This window comes from Parasteatoda tepidariorum, chromosome 11 (assembly GCF_982258835.1).
Source record: "Parasteatoda tepidariorum strain Cologne lab strain chromosome 11, Ptep-v5.0, whole genome shotgun sequence".
NCBI classification, from domain to species: Eukaryota; Metazoa; Arthropoda; class Arachnida; order Araneae; family Theridiidae; genus Parasteatoda; species Parasteatoda tepidariorum.
The window spans coordinates 79,001,067-79,023,380 of NC_141765.1; the positions used below are offsets into that span (position 1 = coordinate 79,001,067).

The window sequence follows — 22,314 nt, forward strand, 5'->3', positions numbered from 1 at the left end:
TTGTCTTCATAATAGCACGCATTTTACAGCAAATATTTGAACAAATTTAATGAAAATATTTTCAAATTTTTCTAAAGACTCTCTTATGGAGAAAATATTGTCCATCAAAAGTTGCTCAGCATAAAATATATGCATTTTTTTTCTTCAAGATATTGTAAGCATTTTGAAGAATACATATTTTTTCTAAAATAGAAATAATTGAAAAAACCTGGTAAAAATGAAGGAACATTATTTTTCAAACTGCGTAAAAAAATTTGTGATCCTTTTTTCTTTAAAAATATGAACACTTAATAATGTGCTGATTTACATAGGGGATTATTTTTTTTAAACTTAGTTTATTAATTATGGTATCCAAAAGAAATTGATTATTCTGAAGATATAAATATTTTATTGCTCCAAATTTTTTATTTAATTTACAGGAATAGTTTCGATTTGAAAATTTATTTTAACCGAAATATTTATGTAATTAACTGAAATAATTGTGAGTATGTAAATTTTTCTTCCTCTTTCTTTATAGAAGGACGAAGTATTTTTTTTCGTTATTTGAATTTTTCTAGTCTTAAACGAGGATAAAATCTTCACTTAATTCAACAAGCAACTTTTAAACAAGCAACTTTTAAAAATATCCATGAGCGCGAAGATTCGTTTACGAATTTTGTGAGTGCTGTATTGAGGCGAGCATAGGGTTGCCTCTCAGTAGGGTTACTAGATAAGGCGATGAAACAGTTGTCAAATAAAACAGCGGCGAGTGTAGGTGCCCGGGAGTCGACATTAGGGAAAATCGCGTGTAGGACATTGGGAAACTCTTCATGTGTTAAAGGAAATGGGAGAAATATTGTGCTGTCAACTGTGGGACTCGCATCCTATTCTGTCTGTCATGAGATTGACAGAGCTATAATAAGTGTCAAAGAATTAAGTGGCTTCATTAGATTGCATTAAATGCCGGTTAAATGAAAGCAATTAAAATTGCGTCTTTCTTACATTTAACAGTTTGAATACCATCTTATTTACGGTTATTTGACTGTTTTGTTTGGATATGGCCAAATAACAATTAAGTAAATTGCCATTTAACCATTTTTTCTGAGAAATTTCAAATTGTGTGGATTTTTTTTCTCTTCAGATAGAATAGATATTTTAACCTAAGGTACCTTTTTTCTTAATATTTTCTTTGCTTTGAGCCAGATTTAGTTTACAACACCTTTTGATTTTGTTACTGATTATTTATAATAAAGTTTGCGTCTTGCAAAATACATAAAAGGATCTCAATATTCTATTCCAGGTGTCATTTAAGATGAGACAAAAATTTTTTCACTTATTGCTTCTTCATTATTCAAGAAAAACTGCCTGTTGAATTGGCTATTACTTATAGATAGAAAATTACATGCTTTTACAAAAGCTTGACTGATCTTAAACGGAGCTTACTTTTCGACTTTTTATTAATGTTAACATTTTATTCTGCCAAATTTTATTGAATAATTAAAACATTTGTTGGACGGGACACATTGAAATAAATGTGTAAAATAATTACCTGTTAAAAAATGGGGTCCTGCAATTAAGAAATTAAAATTAGTCATTTTAAAAAGCAAAAAAACCTTACTTTACATGCTTCTATAGTAAAAATCTCTTACTTCTTCCTGAAACAAGAATAAAACATTCCATTAACATTAGTTTGAATATAAATGAGACAATAAATAGAAATGATGCTCTTTTCCTAAATACATAATTTTTTGGTTGATTGCCCAACAATAACTACACAAATGAAGAATAACATAAGTTTGAATATAAATGAGATAATAAATAGAGATGATGTTCTTTTCCTAAATACATCGTTTTTCGATTGATTACCCAACAATAACAATACAAACGAAGAATAACATAAGCTTGAATATAAATGAGACAATAAATAGAAATGATGCTCTTTTCCTAAATTTATAATTTTTCGATTGATTACCCAACCATAACAATACAAATAAAGAATTAATGAAGACATTTATTAAAAAATATTATTTAAAGTAAAACACTTTATTTTCTCCTATATTTGATATTTAAAACAATAAAAAAGTAATCTGTAGCTACACGTTGTAAGCCATGGTGGTTAAGGCTCAGAATTTTGTAATCAACGGCAACAATGCCTTTCGCACCAGCCGCATTTACTTCCCGCACAAGCTGGTACCTGCAGTATAGTGAGTTTCAAACCACTACTAGGGATGTGAAACAGGGCTCGAAAAAACTCAGAAATTTTACCCGTCCCCGGGGACGGCTTGTCCAACAATGTACCCGTCCTCCTTTGAAACTAACCCGTAGCTTCTAAATAAATAAAAATATAATTTTCTCTTATTTATTACTAACATTTATATAAATTGCACAATGAATTAGTAGTTACCAGGATTACAAATACTAGAATTACATTAAACAGTAATAAAAGAAATACTAGGTTACTAATAGTAAAACATAGTATTTCTTTTATGAAATAATTTATTTATTTTATGAAATAATTCAAATTATTAAGGTCAAGTTATCTGGAATGTCAATTTATCCGAGAGTACTGCGTTTTCAATCAAATATAACGTTTGCCAGTTCCACAATCAAGCCAATGATTTACAGAGGTTTCTGCACAGAAATCTGAAAAGGGTTTTCCATTTAGGTAGATGTTCATAATTGCGTTGAACGCTTCTTGTTTAAGACCAGTACGCAATAAGTTTATTTATTTATTTATTTAATTATTATTTTTTTTTGTAAGTTTATTGCTGAAAAGCCTCTTTCAACCGCTGCATTACTCCCAGACAGAGAAAACATCAATTCCAGCATGCGCAGTATGTTGCTGTATTTCTAGATTAAAGGGTCATTTTAGAAGTGAGGCGCTAGACTCATGTAAGATAACAAAAATTGAAAATGTATCACGAACCTTAACGAGAAAATGGCCGTCCGCGCGGATGTCGGGTTTGAGAAATTTGTTGTCCGCAGGGAGTTTTTGACCGCCGAGGACGGGCGGCCCCTAAGTTTTTTTTCGAGCCCTGGATTGAAATCCAGTTCTGCACAATTACAGTTTAAAATCCCTGTCCCATCGCATCGATAATTATTTGGCTTTCGTGCGAATTTCAATAATTTTTTCGAGGTAAATGACAATTTTTATCGCATATTGTTAGGTATATATTTTTAAACAAGAGAAGAAATCAATAGGATTTTTCTTTCTCATTAAAAAAATATTTCATAACCAAAATAATAAGTTTTTTTTATAGCACAAAAATAAATTTCACACAATGTTATATGTTACATTTTCAGAAAGTAAAATCAAAAATGCGCCTTTTTGTTTTGGTCAGTAAAAAAAAAGAGAGGTTTTTCGCCAAAGTAGTTCACGATTTTTTACAGTGATGTAACTAAGGTTACCGATCACAACAAAAACCATACTCTTGATTTTTTTATATATAAGAAAATTTGACATTTAGCAAAATGAGAAAAAAAATTAGGTCAAGAAATTTTGTTTTTGTGCTTTAAAAAATTTTGAATTATTTTTATTTTAATGGCAAACACTGTTAATGACAATACATTTCTTTTTAAATTGTTTAATATTGAATAGTATTTTTGCGTATATAATCGTGTGAGCTGATGAAAAGATTATATCTTTTTTTTTGAAAATTTTTATTAATATTGTTTTTTGGATTTTTATTAATTTTTTTAAATTTTTACTTTTAATTATTTTTTTCCTTCTCCTTTTTTCATTATTCTGTAATTTTTTCCATGTTTTCTCTTCATTTTGAACAAAATTCTACATACGCAAGTAAAACGCTGATATAAGTAAGTAATTAAAAATCAAAGCAAAATGATCATTTGAGGAATGGAAAACGACAGAAAAAATAATCCGAAAAATGAAAAACACTTCTTGTTCTACTCCCTTGGGTTCGTAGCCAACAACACTTTACATATTAACCTAACTTTCTCACCTTTACTTTTTAAATACTTTTTTAACGTTATTGTTAATTTTATGGCAAATTTATCGTGATATTTTTGTCATACGTCAACAAAATACTCTTTTTACTGAGCGTTGATGACACGTTCTCCGTAAAAAAAAAAGATTTTTTTTTTTGGTACTTATATCGTTTTATATTTCTAGTCCTCATGTATTGCTGAAGAAAATACAAATGAACGAAGAGTTTAGTATCATCTTGAACTACTTCTAGTGTGAATACAGGATGCGATGCGATAGTACAAGTTCCGTAATATATCCTGCTGTATCTTGTTCCACAGTTGCTGTAAAGACAACGCTAAATCAACTAAACTTGAAAACTGTTCTACTTGCTGACTCAAATATGCTTCAAATTAGACAAATGCTTCTCTTATGATGCTATTCTGAGACAAATCTGGTGATCGAGCAGGACAGAAAAAGCACTCCTTTGGCATCCATACTGAGTGCGGCCGAGCATTTTCTTTTTGAAAATTTGATTATAGGACCCCTACCATGAGTGGTTGCAAATGTGACTAAAAGATTTCGCCAACGTACAGTTGGGACGTTACTCCTATTATTTTATTTTATATTATAACCGTCATTGAACAGCCGACCCAATTTTTGGGTTTACGACTACTAATGTTCAATTACGTAGACTTGAAATTTTGAACCCAATCCAGAAGACAAGGGAACTCCCTGATCAAGTATTGGGAGAAATTTGCTTTCGTGGAGGACTTTCTGATGGAACTAACTCGCTTTTGCGTTACATGGAGAGAAAGACCACGAGAATCTCCCACGGTTAGCCTGACGGCAAGTGGATTCTAACCCAGGATCTGTCTACCACTTAGGATATTTCACGTCAGCACTGTGGTCGGTGTAAGCTGGATGCGGAATTCGTATCAACCAGCCATTGCCGGGAGTCGAACCCTGTTCACCTCGATGAAAGGCGAACGCTCTATCCACTGAGCAATCGCGGCTCTGCTTCTAATATTGAATAATAGTGCCGTGACAGCCCAGTGGTTCGTTTGTGACATTCTTAAGCCACATGTGCTGTCACTCATGACAGAGCTCCCAGGACCGAATTTTCAACAAGACGGTCACTTAACCACCCTTTCCTGGTCTGCGTCTGCTCGATTAAATCATCAAATTTGTCTCCGTACACACATATGCAGGACAACATTTAGTTGATTTAGCGGGATTTTTACAGAAACTGCAGAACGTGAATGCTCCACCATTCAAGAGGGTACTAAATTCTTGATTCATTTGCAATTTTGTACATAAATCCAACTAGCATCAATAACAAGAAATCAGAAATAATCTAACTAGCAACTAAATAGTACACTACTGAAAAAGAAACTGCAAAAGAAAGTACAAAATAATGGAAAACACTATGAGCCATATGCGTGAGTAATGTGTTACAAAAAACGAAACAATAAAATGCACTGCCATGTTTCTCAGTAATTTCCTTTTCCAACCTTTTTTTTATTTCACCTCCTGCTCGCTTCCAACCGCCGGAATTTGCTCACACTTTTTTATCTAAGTTTTCGTTCAATATTTTTTTTTCTTCTTTTTTTAAAGCAAACAAACAAATTGGGGGGGGGGGGATTACCGAGATTCTTTTTAAAAACATCTCTATATTTGTTTCTAATAAATTATTGTTCTTGTTAAAAAGTTGAAAGAACGCCGCAAGGATTTTTTTTCTGTAACCTGATTACAGGCTTATCCATTTAGGGATTTATTCCATTTTTTTTCTTTTTTTGTATCATTGTATTAAATTCAACGTAAATTTAAACAAAGTTTTTATAGAAATGTTGCTGCATGTATGTTAGATTAAACTGAATTTTTTACTCTAATCTTCGCCGTCACTGTTTTGAGGTCGCAGACAAATTTAGATTTACGAAGATAGTGTTTCAGATTCACTCCGTTAATTCCGCTATCGGGTTGAACATAGATTTGAATTAAAATGAACCAAAAAAAGAAATCAAAAGTCGTTAAGCGTTTTATTCTATGTAATATTTTTCCGTCTATTTTTGCATTTTCTAATAAAGAGTGAGATAAAAATATCTGTAATTAAATGTTACTTTATTTAAGAATTTACTTGTGCTATTACGAAGCTTTGCATATCGGTTCAATAACTTTCTTGCGTATTCAAGGACCAGAATAAAATTAAATAAAACTTTTCTCCGTGACGTTGATATGAAATTGTGAATATTTTAAAGTTAAAGTATAATTTCTTTGTAAATATGTATTTTATGGGGAAAAATAAAACAAGATAAATATTTTACTTTTTGAATGATACCCGACGACTGATTTTATTTTATTTTATAACAGTGACTGAACAGCCGAACCAATTTTTGGGTTTACGACTACTAATGTTCAACAACGTAGCCTTGAAATTTTGACCCCAATTCAGATGACAAGGGAACTAACCTGTATATGCATTGTAGGAAGAGGAAGACCACGAGAACTTCCCACGGTCAGCCTGGCGGTAAGGGGACTCTAACCCATGATCCGTCTGCCACTGAGGAAATTTCACGTTTGCACTGTGGTCGGTGCAAGCCGGATGCGGAATCCGTATCAACCAGCTATGACTGGGATTTGAATCCGGTTCACGTCATTGGAAGGCAAACGTTCTATCTCCCTTGAGCCATCGCCGCTCTCACAACTGATTAATGATTAATTTGTAACAGATTAATTCTTAAATGATATTTTTTTCTTTCATAAGAAAAGTGAGGTAAGATCACCTATCTAAAATTTGAAAGACTGTTGAAGCTAAATTGCTCTATCTAAAAACTGTCAGATTTAATCAAGATATTCATTGTTTAAAATAGTGAGGTAAGATCACCTAGATAAAATTCGAAAGACTGTTTAAGTTAAACTGCTCTATCTAGACACTGTCAGATTTAATCAAGATATTCATTGTTTAAAATAGTGAGGTAAGATCACCTAGCTAAAATTCGAAAAACTGTTTAAGTTAAACTGCTCGATCTAGACACTGTCAGATTTAATCAAGATATTCATTGTTTAAAATAGTGAGGTAAGATCACCTAGCTAAAATTCGAAAAACTGTTTAAGTTAAACTGCTCGATCTAGACACTGTCCGATTTAATCAAGATATTCATTGTTTAAAATAGTGAGGTAAGATCACCTAGCTGAAATTCGAAGGACTGTTTAAGTTAAACTGCTCGATCTAGACACTGTCAGATTTATTCAAGATATTCATTGTTTAGTTCTATACAATATATCGTCCCTGAAAATTCATAGATTTTCTGCTTTCTTTAATCAATTATTGCTTTTTGGAAAACATCAAATCACCCGGTCTTAAGACCGAGAGAATATGTTAACTATTATGAATTTAGAAATACGAGAATATTAGTGTAAAAAAGCAGACATATTTATTTTATGTGACAATTTAGTAATATTATTCATTTAAGTATGATAACTTCTTTTACAACTTACTTGTTTTAAGCATTGACACACATCAAGGGGGAGGGTGGGCAAGACCGAGTGGTAGTCGATCTTACACCGAGAACAGAGGTTATCGAAATGAAACAAAATAGTACTACTGTAGGACTAAATCCTCATTGTTTGATAGGGTACGTAAACCGTTAGTAAAGGTATAATAAGCTGGGCTAAAAATAATGTTTATAACTGTAATGGGCCATAAATAAGGATAGTTTATAAGCGAAAGAACATAAGAGAGTTGACGTAGCAAAACAAAATAAACTACACAAATGCCGTGAATTCATCAGCAGCAACACACCGATTGAGTATAGTTTCTCTACGGTAAGAACTCCCCCCGCCACAAAGTCTGAACTCCATAAATTGTGAACTATGATCGTGACACAATTCCATAGTGCAACTGACTGCACCAAAATTTGGTAAAAGACATAAAACTTTGGCCGTGACTGTAAACTGATTGATATTTGTTTACGACGCCATATTTTCTTTACAACTCGGTCTCTGTGTTTCGGGACGACTCATTCATGTTGTTTCAAGTATCAACTCATTTAGGAAAGTAAATACTTTATTTGCATTAATTAGAATTCATTTCTTTTATGCTGAATTTTTAAATTTGGTAAATAGTTGATAAATTTGGTAAATCCGGTAAATAGCTTTTTTACGGTAATTAGCAACCTGGACTTGCTTTTGAGCGCTTTAAAAATACCTAATAATGGTGAAACTTTCCTTTGTTTTTATAAAAGAAAAAAATAAGAGAGAATAAAAATCGGCGTTTTGTTTCTTCAAAACACCCACTTTTGGGGCAACCATCCACTGATATTAGAAGCTAGTGAAAATACCTAAATATGGTAAAATTGAGCTCCATTTTATGTAGCCAGCCAATGAATACCGATTTTTGGTGCCACTTGGCTCGGAATTTTTAACAGAGCAGCACTATTGAGTATAGTATTATAATAATAAGAAATTAGCCCTATTTGCTTGAAGATAAAAATCAGTATTTAAGTGTATAACTCAGTTCGTTTTGTTTATAAGTTAAATTACATAGTTAGGCAGGTTCACTCGTTTTTATTTTATTTTTTTCAAAAAAGAAAAAATGTTTTACATATCCCCATCTTTCTTCCAATAACCCGAGCTCTCCAAACATCAGAAAAATTATAATGACTAATTTTTAATAACCAAATGACCTATTGTTTTTTTTAATACAAAATCTGTGAAAGCTGTATTTTCTATTGTATGTAGAAAATGATGTATGAGTGATTCCAGGTCGAAAAATAGATTAAATTTATATCAGACCTGATAGTTTACTTAGAACGTCATCTTATTATTTATGTGGATGACCTACTGCAAGCAATAGAAAATTGAATAGAATTAATTTTAAAAAAATATTTGTAGGAGTTTTCAAAATATTAGGAGAATTAAATTAAAATTGGAAAATTTGAGTCATTTTAAATTACTGTCTAGTGCATTGTCGGAAGTGTGGCGGACATTTTTTTAAAACTTATTCTAAACTTTTTCTCTTTTTAATAAACTTGTTATCATTTTCAATTAAATTTTGCTTTCCTTGTTGGTCTTAGCGTCAAAGCGGAAAGATTGCATTAAATTATGTATGGGAAGTTCTCAAAAGGTCAGAGCATAACACAGATCTAAACTTTAAACTCTGATAATATTGAAGTTTAAATTTAATTCACAGAAAAAAGTAAAATTCTGAATAATAAATGTAGAGAATAGAATTAGCATAAATTATTGCAAAAGTTTTCGATAAATATCTTAAAAAATATTTTTTCCAAATATAAAGGCCCACTTTGGGTTTTCATGATAACTAAGACAATACAATTGAAAAATAAATAAATAAACAAATAAAATAAAATAAATAAAATTAAAAAAATTCAAATAGTTTCTAAATGTTTACAAATAAAAAATACAGGCATAAAATTTAAGTTGGACAATTGTTCGATGATAGAATATCCTTAACAAATGGCATCAATAGATAATTTATATTAGTATCACTAGATATTATGTTTTATAACTGTCGTTGAACAACCGATCCAATTTTATGGGTCTAATGTTGAGCTACTAATGTTCAACTACGCAGCGTTGTAATTTTGAACCCAAACCAGAAGACAAGGGAACTCCTAGATCAAGTATTGGGAGAAATTAACCTTCGTGGAGGACTTCTTGATGGGAAATATTTCATAAAAACATTAGATAAATACTTAAATACTTGAAAAGTTATTTGTTTTTAGTTTAGAGTACATACTTTAATCTATTTCTGTAAAAATTATAGTACGATTTTGTACGTTACTTCTGTGAACTTTCATCCATTAAATTACTAGTTCTGAAAATCTTTTTTTAATTTATCATTTGTAATTATATAATAATGTAAGAGCGGCGATGGCTCAGAGGATAGAGTGCTCGCCTTCGATGAAGGTGAACCGGGTTCGAATCTCAACGATGTCTGGTCGATACGAATTCCGCATCCGGCTCACACTGACCACAGTGCTAACGTAAAACATCCTCAGTGGTAGTTGGATCATTGGTTGGTTGGTGTCGTATCCTCTATTGAATCATATTTCATGGTGTGCTTGAGTAGTTTTTGTTATTTCTATGTCATTAAATGAATACAAATCCTCTTCTGTGGGGTAGTTTAAGAGGTGAAGGCCTGCAGCTACTGCAGGGCAGCTAAAAGCATGATATGGTGTCAGTTCCACATTAAGACAGTTGCCACAGTTTTGATATTTTCTAGTCCCATCTGTAGAAATTTTCATGTTTTTATGATGTCTTGTTCTTAGTCTGATGAGAGTAGTGGCTGTCTTCCTATCGATGACAAGATTAGTTATTTGATCATGGGCTTTGATTTTTAAAGGGGTGAATAGTCTTGACTTTGCAAAAGCATTTGCAGGATCATTGGTTAGAGTAACATAAGGCCATTCTTTTACGTATGAAGCATAGGATTGTCGAAAAAATCAAACGTAAATAACGCCGATAGATTTTGTCATATATTCATTGTCTAAAGTAATCTTATGTCCAAAATTTCCTTAAAAAAGTTATTAATTTTATTTTAATAGCGAAGTGCCTTTTAACGGTAATAAATATTTATTGTATATGTTACGGTAATAAACTGATGATTATATATAATAACCGGTAATTATGCATAATCACCACTAAATTTGATAAATATGATAAATTTTTGAAAATGTATCAAATTAACCGGTTTGTTTGCATAATTTCCAACTCGTAATGGTAAATGTGATAAATATCATGACTGATTGAGACAGTAGTAATAGAGTACTTTTTCTTTGGAGTAGTTACTACTCAGAAAAATATTTTTTCGTTGGTCACTACGGCAACCACGAATTACAATACTTTATATTTTACAATTAAAAAGTCAATAAATGGTTATTTTAATTCGCATACAATTATTTAGCCTGAACAAAATTTGAATAAGAGACTGACTGGTGTCTTGAAATGAAAAAAAAATGTTATCTACATGAACTTGTATAAAACAGTTACACATAAAAAAAACATACTACAGTTACATATTAAAAACAAACTATGCCCATACTCTAGAGATATTTTTTTCTTCAAATAACGTTAAACGCTGTAACTACAAATTACTAAATATTTTAAGTTTGCTTATTTAAGCATATTAGACTGTTATGACATTTAGAATTACTAAGTTTGCCAAAATTTTTACATTTGCACTTCTCGCATTGTCCCACATCGTTGATATACCTGACCTCCAGAAAGAACTCATTCTCGAATTGATATTGCTAAATCGTTAAGCAAAATAAATTTTTCTTTACAAATTGTGAATTGATTTCTGGTATACAACTGTGAAAGTCTTTCTTGCTTATCACATTGTTAGGATCACATTTAACATTACGATTTGGGAATTATGTAAACAAACCGGTTAATTTGATAAATTTTCAAAAATTTGTCCTATTTACCAAGTTTAGTGGTGACTATGCATAATTATGTATAATCACCAGATTAATCACAATCACCGTAATATATATAGCATAAATATCAATAGAATCACATTCTTCTCATCTTTTGAGGACTGCTTGTATATAAAATATGAAAACTTTTGGAGGACAATCAAACCAAAACTTTTATCTTTTCATTCGAAATATAAAATTATGTAAGCTCACCGGACAAAAAATTAGTCACCCTAGTGCACAAGCACCGATGAATCGTTAGGTTTTGTTAGATGACCCAGTGGTCAAGTGACGTGCTCAACTACCGGCACTCTGCTTCAATGTGATCAAGGACAAGTAGCTATCAGGGAGATAATTTTGTTTGGAGAGGAAATTGTGTGTAAATATGGGTAAGAGTAAAGATGTGACGGAGTGTCAAAAAGGGACAATTGTGTTTGGCCGTGCCAATGGTCATATGGTGACTGAAGTTGCTAAATTTGTCAGCGTTTCAAAGCGGACTGTTCAACGTGTCTACAAGCAGTGGTGTAATACACGTGGTCGCGAAAGACGCTGTTAGAATTGTGGTCGTAAAAAGATCCTGCATGAAAGTGACCAGACGCGTGTTTCACGACTTATCAATCAAAATCGCTTCCAAACTAGACAGGAATTGCTTCAGTTAGTAAATGAATATCCATCCCTACCTGAGTGAGAAAATATTGCGAAGGGAGCTGCATGCAATGAACATTTGGAGTCGAACATCTCGTTAGAGGCCATTGCTCACATGGGCACTTAAAGCTGAGCGACTTCAGCGAGCAAGAAGTCACCAAACGTGGGCAGTTGCTGACTGGCGGAATGTAATATGGTCTGACGAATCATGTTTTTGCCTTTATTCAAAAGACGCGCGTCATCGAGTGCAACGAGGAGCAGATGAAGCATTTCATCCTGATGTGTGCAAACTCAGGTTCAAGCCGGAGGTGGGTCTGTCATGTTTTGGGGGGCGTTTTTCTTATTATGGATTGGGCTCCCTCATTGAGGTGGTCACTAACATTATGTAAAATATTTATTTGAACGTTCTGAATAATTAGATGTTGCCTTCCAGACAACATCTTCATGAAGAGGGTGTTGTCGATGCCCCTAATTTTCAAGATGACAACAGCAAAGTTCTTGGGGCTGGAAGAATATGTGACTGGTTTTATGAACACTCAGACACTCAATTTCCTCTCGGCTGGCTTGCAAAATCACCTGACTTTAACCGCATTGAAAATTTGTGGTACATGTTGGAACAACAGGTAAAATGTCGAAATCAGCATCCTCGCAATTTGGTGATTTTGCTCGATTAAATCTACAACGAGTGGCTTAAACTAGATTCGACGTATTTGCAAAACCTTGTGGACTCACTTCCTAACCGAATCCAGGCGGTTATCAAATCCAGAGGTGACGTTACACGTTATTAAATGATGTTTTTCATGATTTCTCTAAGGGTGACTAAGTTTTTGTCCGGTGGGCTTATATTTGTCACAATTTAAAAAACAAGAACTATCCCAACGAAAGTTATCAGGCTATTTCATCTAAATAAAAATATTGTACTTACTTTTCTTCTACTTCCGGTTTTGTCTCTTCTTCTTCACTAAATGGTAAAAGATAATATTTTGTACTTAATCTTTCATTTTATATCGAATGATAATTTATAATAAGCAAGTTTTATGCACAAATTTTATTTATTACTAAATACTCATTATTCATGCAGTTTCATACTAGTGCATAATGTGACATTACTGATGCTTATTTCGTTCTCAAAGGACGTAAATAATTCTTTCGTTGCTTAAGGCAACACATTCTTTAATAATAAGTAAATTAAAAGTATTTTTTATTGTTTTATGAAAATTCATTTATATCATTAAAATAATTAAAAATAATTCATGAATATACTTTTCTCTAGAAAAACTAAAAATAAGGGTATTTACAAGAATTCATTAAACAACTTTAAGGATATTAAGAGGAGCAAAAAAATTTAATTAACGACTAGAAAAGTTAAAGAATATAGTTTATTATAGTTATATAACAATTAAAAAATGATACTAATGCTAACTCTATGACTGAGAAACTTTTGGAACAAATGTTTCAAAAAATAGTTCTCCAATTCTCCAATTGTTTTTTCTTGCTGCTCATCTTGTTGTATTGCTTAGATATTTTGATAACAGCATATAAATGCTGTTTTAATTGAGATGTTATTTCATATTAACATAATATAACAAAAAATGTTTTTCTTAGAAGAAAACAAACCATTTTGAAATAAAAAATGTATTAAATTTGGTTCTCAGTTTTCTGATTTATTTGTGCAACATGCTCACACTTTTTTTGATAGAGTTGATTAGCATAAGTGAGAAAAACAAGATGCGGTAATCTTATTAACTTTATGAATAAAATTATTGTTAAACTAAGATTTCTTGCAAAATATGGATTAGAAACGTCTAGTTAAAAGTAAAGAAAAATAAAAAGTGAGATTTTTTAATAGTTAGGAAACACATTATAATTTCTTTAAAATTAAATGTATATTATTTACATCTTAAAATTTTTTATTACGTATTTCTTTATTAATTTAGTTTGATAAGCATACATGCATTACTATATTTCAAAATCACAACAATTGTTTTTATCCATTATATTTTTAAGAATTAAATTGAATTTTCACGAAGTAAGATGACAGTTGAATTTTATTCTATTTGTCATCTTTGGTACAGATGATAAGTATCAGTAAATAGATGTTCCTTAAACGTAAAATCTAATTAGAGCACGTTTGGAAAAGTTAAAATTACCGCCGTTCGTATTAAATTCCATTAACTCCTTTTTTTTCTCTTTTGTAAACAAACAACTTAGCATTAAATAAAATATTATATGTTTTTACTTAAAATTAAGAAGGATATTTAGCAATGAACAAACAACGTTTCATTCAAATGAAAATTAAAATATGCATTGCAAATATAAATGTTAGGTCAAACCAGATTGAGTGGGGATTACCCTAAATTTCTGAAATTGATGATTCTTTGCAAAACTGAGTCATTACTTGTTTTTCCTACACAGTTATTTCTTAATAATTCTTAAGTCATAATCAAAAATAGTAAATTAAAAGTCGAATAAATGTGTTCATTTGAAAAGTTGAAACTATTCAGAACATGCTCAATTCACTCCAATTTTCTGACACACTGATTATGGTACAGTCGGACTTCTATTTAAAGAACTTCCATTTTGCGATTTTTTTTCAGGAACACAGAACATTTTGGAAAATTCTTAGTAAAATAAGTTCCAAATAGCGAAGTGAATTTTCTATTTAACGATTTTTTCCATGCCAAAAATCAATTTACGAGAAAGCATAACAGGAATTTCTAATGTAAGAGACTATGATGTCACAGATCGTACTGTTTGCAAAACAGTTTGGTTAAAGATGGATTCTTTCTCAGTGCGAAGAATTTGGAAAGTGCGGAGGATGATACTCCATTAGAATAACTGAAAAAAATGTGGGTACAGCTAAGAGAGAACCACGAAATTAACGATGTTGTACAGATTAATGATTTTCTTTCTATTGATTCTGAAGCTGCAACCACAGAAACATAAACTGAAGAAGAAATCATCAAACTTTCTTATAATGAAATGTTAAAATTATTTGAAACAATTCGATAGTAGATAATAATTTACAAGATAAAGGTGTATCAATTGCTAATTTAATTATGTCTAGTGTTTATGAATTTAAAACCAGTTTTGTGTTGTTTAAGTATTTCAAATGGTGATTTTTTATTTAACGAATTTTCCAAATACGGAACTTTTTATCCAGGTTTACAGACTTCGTTAAATCGAGATCTGACTGTATTCTTTTTTTTATTTCTAATATATTTATTCCGAAAACTTAACTTTCAACCATTACCTCATTTCTAAGAATTAACAGGATAACCAAATACACGTAAGTTTTTTTTTTCAATTAAACACGTTATGTTGCAACAATGGATTTAAATATTACAAAATCTATTTATTTTTTAAGATAATATTAATACATATTTGTTTAGTGTCAACAATTTTGTTACATCAGCTTTACATAGATACATTCTTAATTTAGAAATTTTTTAATTTAGAAAGCCTAATGTAAAGTTTACATAATTTAAGAAAAGAACTTTTCAATTTTATCTCCTAATATGTGCAAAAAATACATTTTTCTGTGCATTCATATATTTATTTCTTCTTCAATGTGTATTTACGTGTTACATCTTCGTTTTTGCTTTTATAAAAAATTCCTTTTTTAAAATAAATAAATAAATAAAATGTGTATTAAAAGTAGTATATATCATGCGACCATCATTTTACTAACGTTTTATAGAGTAAAAGCCCTCTCTGTTCCACAATAAAATGTTCGTTCATGGAGTTCTTAGGGGTTATCTCCATTGACTTCAAAATGATATCGAAGGTATATGATTTTCTTCAGTCTCATTTTATTGGTGCGGAAATACCACTTGCGTTGGCCTCAAGCAAACAGGATCGATAAATAAAATTGAACGTCAATAAAAATGACCCCGACTGATATAATTGTGTAAATGATAGAACTATTTTAGATAAATTAGCAATTTTGCTTTTTGTATAAATTTGCATTTAGTTTTATATCATAAAAATTGATTTGCTTTAAAAAATGGGAGATTTGGTTTGAGAAGCGTAGTTTTTTCTAAAATAACTTTTATTCTTCCTAATTTAACTTTCATCTCTAAAACTAAATCATTGATAGAATCGTTAGACTGTAACTGGAAGTAACTTGCAGAAATCGTCAAATAGAGCTCGCTAAATAAAAGCCACTCAAAAATATTGTGAACACATTATAATTTACCTATTGGTTTTGTTCATATTTGTTTTGTTAGTATTTTTCATTTTGATACTTTTCGAGTTAACTTATTTAACCTTTTCTGCATTTGGTGCGGAGGTTTGCTTGAAACCTTTCTAAAGGTTTTCTTCCTCCCAAAAGTGGACGTAAAAAGAGGTGGTTGCTATACAGAGGATGTCGCTATATAGAGGTGGTCTTTCCTGGAGATAAAATTATATTTTTATTACTTTTCTATGTAAAAGCATTTAAGAAAGATCATTCACTTTATAGATATTTTTTTCAATAAGCCGCGATGACTCTTAGGATAGAGCGTTCGCCTTCCAGTGAGGTGAGCCGGGTTCGAATCCTAGCAATGGCTGATCAGTACGAATTCCGGCTCGCAACGACCACAGTGCCTACGTGAAATATCCTCAGTGGTAGACTGATCATGGGTTAGAGTCCTTTTTGCCGTTAGGCTGGCTAACAGCGGGAGGTTCTCGGATTAGTTCCATCAAAAAGTCCTCCACGTAGGCAAATTTCTCCCAACATTTGATCCAGGAGCTCCCTTGTCTTCTGAATTGGGTTCAAAATTATAAGGCTACGTAGTTGAACATTAGTAGTCGTAAACCCAAAATTGGGTCGGCGGTTCAATGACGGTTATAAAAAAAAATAACTAAGAAAAAGTAGGTATTAATAAGATACTTAAATCCATGCAAAAAAATTAAAAATGATTCACAGTCAGTGTTAAAAATAAAATGATAAAAATATCATAATTATTTTGCTCTCATCAAAGTAATTAATTTCTTTTACCTTATTAATTTTCCTTAATCCTGGTTGAAATCTTTTGATACTTTGCTAAACAATGTATTTTTTAAAAATAAAATTGAAAATTATTTTCATAAATTTTTAATTTTCTTTTTCTGAAGAGGCTACGCATTTTTGTTTATTTATTTACAAACATATCTCGCAAGACGCTGACAAAAACACCACAAATTTGATTCTTAATATTTGTAATACAAAATTAGGTTATTCAGAATGATTACAGAAATGTCCTTCTTCTAAACACACAAATATATTCCTTAAAACAATTTTTACGTTATATGACTAGACCTTTTTACTGTTAATTTAGTATAACCAAGAAAAAATGCATTACTTAAAGGTTTACGTAACAGCAAAATAGTTAAGCATTCTCGGAAAGGACGCAGTTAGTTTAAAAATAGAATTACAGCTTTTTTAAATATGTTTTAATGTCTAGAAGGTTTTCAAACCTATTCATAATTTTTTTAAATCTATCGGAATTAATTATTTTGTAGAAGTTAAAAAATTTGAAAACATATACTTTTTTTCAAAAATTAACCCCAGTTTTTCCGCAGTTAATTGCAGAAAAATAATTAAAAATGTTTTAAACTACTTGCTATAACAGCGCAAACGTATATTCTTATGATTAAACTAAACTCATAGATACATATTGAAAATAAATATTTTTTTTTTTACTTTTTACACTTCAAAAAATTGTCTTCATTTTTATAAACTAATTTTTTTAAAACAAATTACAATCAAAATGTAATTCGATTCCTAAAATTTTTACTTCAATTAAATTAACCTATCTTTAAATACATACCAAATTTTAAAGCTTTAGCTGCAATAGGACTGAATATACCTTGCGCAGAAGCTTCAAATTTTGATTTCGAGAATTTAAGGTTTGCAGATTGGTAAAAAACAATAATAATCCCGGAAGTTTTCGGGGTATTGACAAAATTTTGGTGTCAAATTAATCAGAATAAATTTAATAATAATAATAATAATATATATATATATATATATATATATATATATATATATATATATATATATATATATATATATATATATATATATACGTATTTCAAATAATTTGAAGATTTTGATCTGATATGCCACTGAAGTCCTCCTTATCAATTGAATTAAGTTTATTTTTCGCATTGCGCACATACCGTTAAAATCTTTTAAACATTAAAAAAAATGTTTTCCTCAAATGAAATTGGCTGCTTTGAGTAGAAACACTTTTGTGAGTGATAAGAAGAAAAAAATTAAGATCTTTGTATGCCAAGTATTTTTTTTCCCTGACTTCTTAACTGACGATATCAATCCTCGTTAATGCAATGCTCTAAATATATTAAAAAACATGAAGCGTTGGAAAAACTCATCTACTTTGCCTCTGTGACAAAGCTCAAATTAACTGGAATATGTTCCAAATGAAAACATAGCTTTATGAACCCATTTTAGGCCAAGCATAGAAATTTTTAAAAATGTGGTTTTATTTTCATTGAAATACACTTACAATTCATAAAGACACAAAAAAAATTCATGTATGAAAAATTATATTTTATGTAAGAAATGAAATGAAGCGTATAGGCGCCATTCACCAAATCAATGAACAAACCATTTAGTTTATAAAATATGTTTTATTATTTTTTTATTTACTGACATCATAAGAACGTGTGATAAAGGAATAATTTGTCAATAACGATTTGAAGTTCTCAACAAAAAGTGTCAATTGAATTGGGTATAATATAGCCTACGTCACAGGTTGTGTTGTTCCTACTAAATTTAACCCATGAACGGCATTTTCTGCGAGCCTAACTTCAAGCCACAAATAAACAAACGAAGTGTTCGATCGTTTAAATAGCTGCTCGCCAGATTATATTGCATTATAAAGAAAAGTTATTGAAACTAAATACAACTAAATAAACAACAACAACTAAAACAAATAACAACAACTACTAATAACAATAACTAAATAAACAACAACTAAATTCCATTCGTTTAGCATTGCGTCATATGTTGTTCCTACTAAATCGAAGTAGTTGTGTTTTTTTCATATTATACCCAATTCCTAATAATTTATCGATGTCTTCAGAACCCTTGACGAAAGCAGAAAAATAAAATTAGCCAAAAATAGTGTTAATAAAAAAATATTTATTGAAATGGTGCTCACCTTTGGCCGAAAATGGGTATTAAATTGTTGTATATTTCCATGTAAATATGAGGAATGATGATCATACGCTTTGTTTTCACATCAACTTTTTCTTTCATCTCATTTAAACGCAATCAACTCGCCTCTTTCAAAAATTTAGATTTCTTATTGTAAGAAATTCATTTATTTTGACTCAAATATTTACGCCAAATTTTGTAAGATATTTTTTTTTTGCAATTCTTTAATTAAATTATTTTATATTATAGTTAAAATTACTTAATCAATAATTAAAGTGAAATATATTTGAATTAAAATATGTTTCATTTGATACTATCACGTTCTAGAGTTTTTCTATTTAGTATAAGAGTGTGCAAAATCGACATTTTAAGGAATATCTTTAAATGTGATTAATGATTGTTGAATTCTCAGGAACGAAAGTATAATCTTAATGAATTGGTGAGGTTAAACTATATATACACTTGGACTTCCATTTAACTAACTTCCATTTTCTGAATTTCTCTATATTACGATTTTTTTCCAGGAACCAAGAACGTTTTGGAAATTTCTTCGTAAAATAACTTTCAAATAGCGAAGTGAGTTTTCTATCCAGCGAACTTTTCTTTGAAAACCACTTTCCCTATTTCCCAAAATCTTTCATAACATTTCAAACTTGTTAACGTATCTTGTGGAAGAAATGACCTTGAATTGATTTTCGAAGCCACTTAAATTTTAGAGAAAGCAGTAAAATCCCTTTTTGTTGGCATTTCAAACGAAAAACTGAGATAAGATAAACGGATTTTATGAGTAGCCTGAACTAAACCTAAAAACGCATGTGGTAATATACGTTTAAAATTACTTTTGTAATAAATGCAACTTTACATAAATTGAGCTTTTTTTAGTTGAAAATGTATGTAGCATGATAATGTTCTTGCTTTCCGTACAGATTTCTTTTATATATTTGGAATCCTTAAAATATGGGTGTGGGTCCTCCATTTAGGTTAGGCAGGAGAGTGGTCAAAAGTCTCCTTATTGTTAGTTTAATTATTGCTTGTAAATTCTATCTATTCTCCTTAATTGTTCCAAACATTGTTATTAATATTAAGGGGCTTTCAACCTGCTTAAACTGTCGGGATTCCAGATCGCGTTGCCTATCATTTGAGTGCCTTAAGGCCATTTTAACTTCATTCAGTATTTTGGAAGTTCTTTAATTTCATCCTAATTTAGTTTATTAAGAATTATAAACTTATAGTTCCCTTGTCAGTTACTGACAAAGAGCAGATTCATCCACACAGAAATATTTATATCCAGATTAAATTTAAAAAAATAATTATAAGAATTTAAAAATAAAATATAAATTAAAGTAAAAATCCACAATGTTCAGTTTATTCTAATTTAAGAGAGAAGTAAAAGAAACTTTATTGGTCTCTCACAGGTTCTGCCTTTTTGTTTGAAGCATTTTTACCATTAAATTTACGTTTATAATCCTAAAAAATTTAACTATGCAACAAAACACCAATTTTCAGTTAGTAAATCGACTTTAAAAAACTGCCGAAAGGTAAAAAGTGCACCTTAAAATATCGTATTTTTAATACGTTTTTTTAACGAAATATTTAAAGGAAAAATTGATAAAGTTAAAATACCGTTATTTTAACGCAAACATTTTAACGAATGAACCAAGGGTGAAAATCATGACTTAAAATGGACGTAATTTTAACGTTAAATCCCAAACCTCAAAACGAACTAACATATTTTTAACGTTTATTTGCCTTTTTCATGCTGCATGGGATTGAATTCAAATTCGCTTATTTAGAGAAAGTAAATTATTGTGTCTGATTTCGTAATTAAAAATATCTTTTGTACTAATTAATTAGCAAACGAACCATTACGAATGCAACATAGTGCGTGACAGCATTATATCAAAAACTTCTAAAAAGGTGGGAACAACGGATAATTTTGAATTCATATTTATGATATATGAGCTAATTAATCACTATACTTTTCTGTTTAAAAATATTAACGCTTAATAATTTTCAAATTTTTGGACATCAATTTATTCCAAACAATAAATTTATGTGAAAAAATTCACCGTCTCCTACGTTGCATAATTTGGACAATCCAATGTATTTCATGTGTAGGGCATAAAAAAAATGAGAAAATACTTGAATATTTGCATTGGATAAATAGTTTAAAGTACTTACTTTAATCAATTTTTAGTTAACTTTAGTCAATTTATCATGGTTAGACTGCGTAACACATTTATTTAGAACTTAAGGTTAATTCTGAGTAATATTATCCAGTCAAAGAGCTTGAGAGTTGTCACATGCTTATTTAACTTATTATTATTCGCTTAAATAATTTTACAAGTTCTTTTTATATTTATTATTTTTAACTTTAAACACACTTTAAAATGAAACATTTGAAAAAATTTCACTTAAAAATATAATTTATTAGAATAAAAAGAAGAGAATTTCGTAGTTTTATAAATTGTTAGCTTGAAATATTAAAAAAATTACCTGAAGCTTTAAATGATATTTTTAAAAATAAACTATAAAAATTTAAACAAAAAGTGAAGAAATCCATAAAAAAATTATTAACTATAATTCTCTGCCATTTTCGCATTGATAAAATCTACAAAAAGTGAAAAAAATCTACAAAAAATATAAACTTAATAACTATAATTCTCTGCTATTTTTGCATTGATTTAAATGCCAACTTGGAGACCCATCATTTTCAAAACTTACACTAGGGTTGATCTCGGAAATAAACCGGATTTTTCCCCATCTATTGCAATTCTACATCTGGGTTAATAAATAATAAGACATATTTATAATTTCTTTATGTATAAAATAAATTGTTTACGTAATGATACATATGAAAATACGTTTTTTTTAAAAGTTGACTAGCCATTTTTTACTAGTTTTAGTCTAGAACTTTCATTTGAAGCTTGGTTTCATGTGATCGTCAACAGAAATACAGTCTGACTTTTATTTAACGAACTTCCATTTTACGAATTTCTATATTTTGCAAATTTATCTATTTTGCGAATTTTTTCGAGGAACAAAGAACATTTTGGAAATTTCTTCGTAAAATAACTTCCAAATATCGAAGTGAATTTCCGATTTAACGAACTTTTCATTGAGATTCACTTTCCCTATTTTCCAAAATATTTCAGAACATTTCAAACTTGTTAACGCATTTT

The 22,314-nt window shown here is 30.1% G+C and overlaps 1 protein-coding gene across 2 annotated transcripts in view; it reads right to left on the minus strand.

Annotated features, from left to right (window-relative positions):
- The window catches only part of LOC107436183 (troponin T), an 81,810-nt gene that overhangs the window by 46,284 nt on the left and 13,212 nt on the right, over positions 1-22,314 (minus strand). Inside the window, exon 3 of one of the 2 annotated variants that reach the window (XM_071187413.2) lies at positions 12,910-12,949. The exons of the other annotated variant lie outside the window; for it this stretch is intronic. The gene's annotated coding sequence lies outside the window, so the exon portion shown is untranslated. The remainder of the gene's footprint in view (positions 1-12,909; positions 12,950-22,314) is intronic. 2 annotated transcript variants of the gene reach the window in all.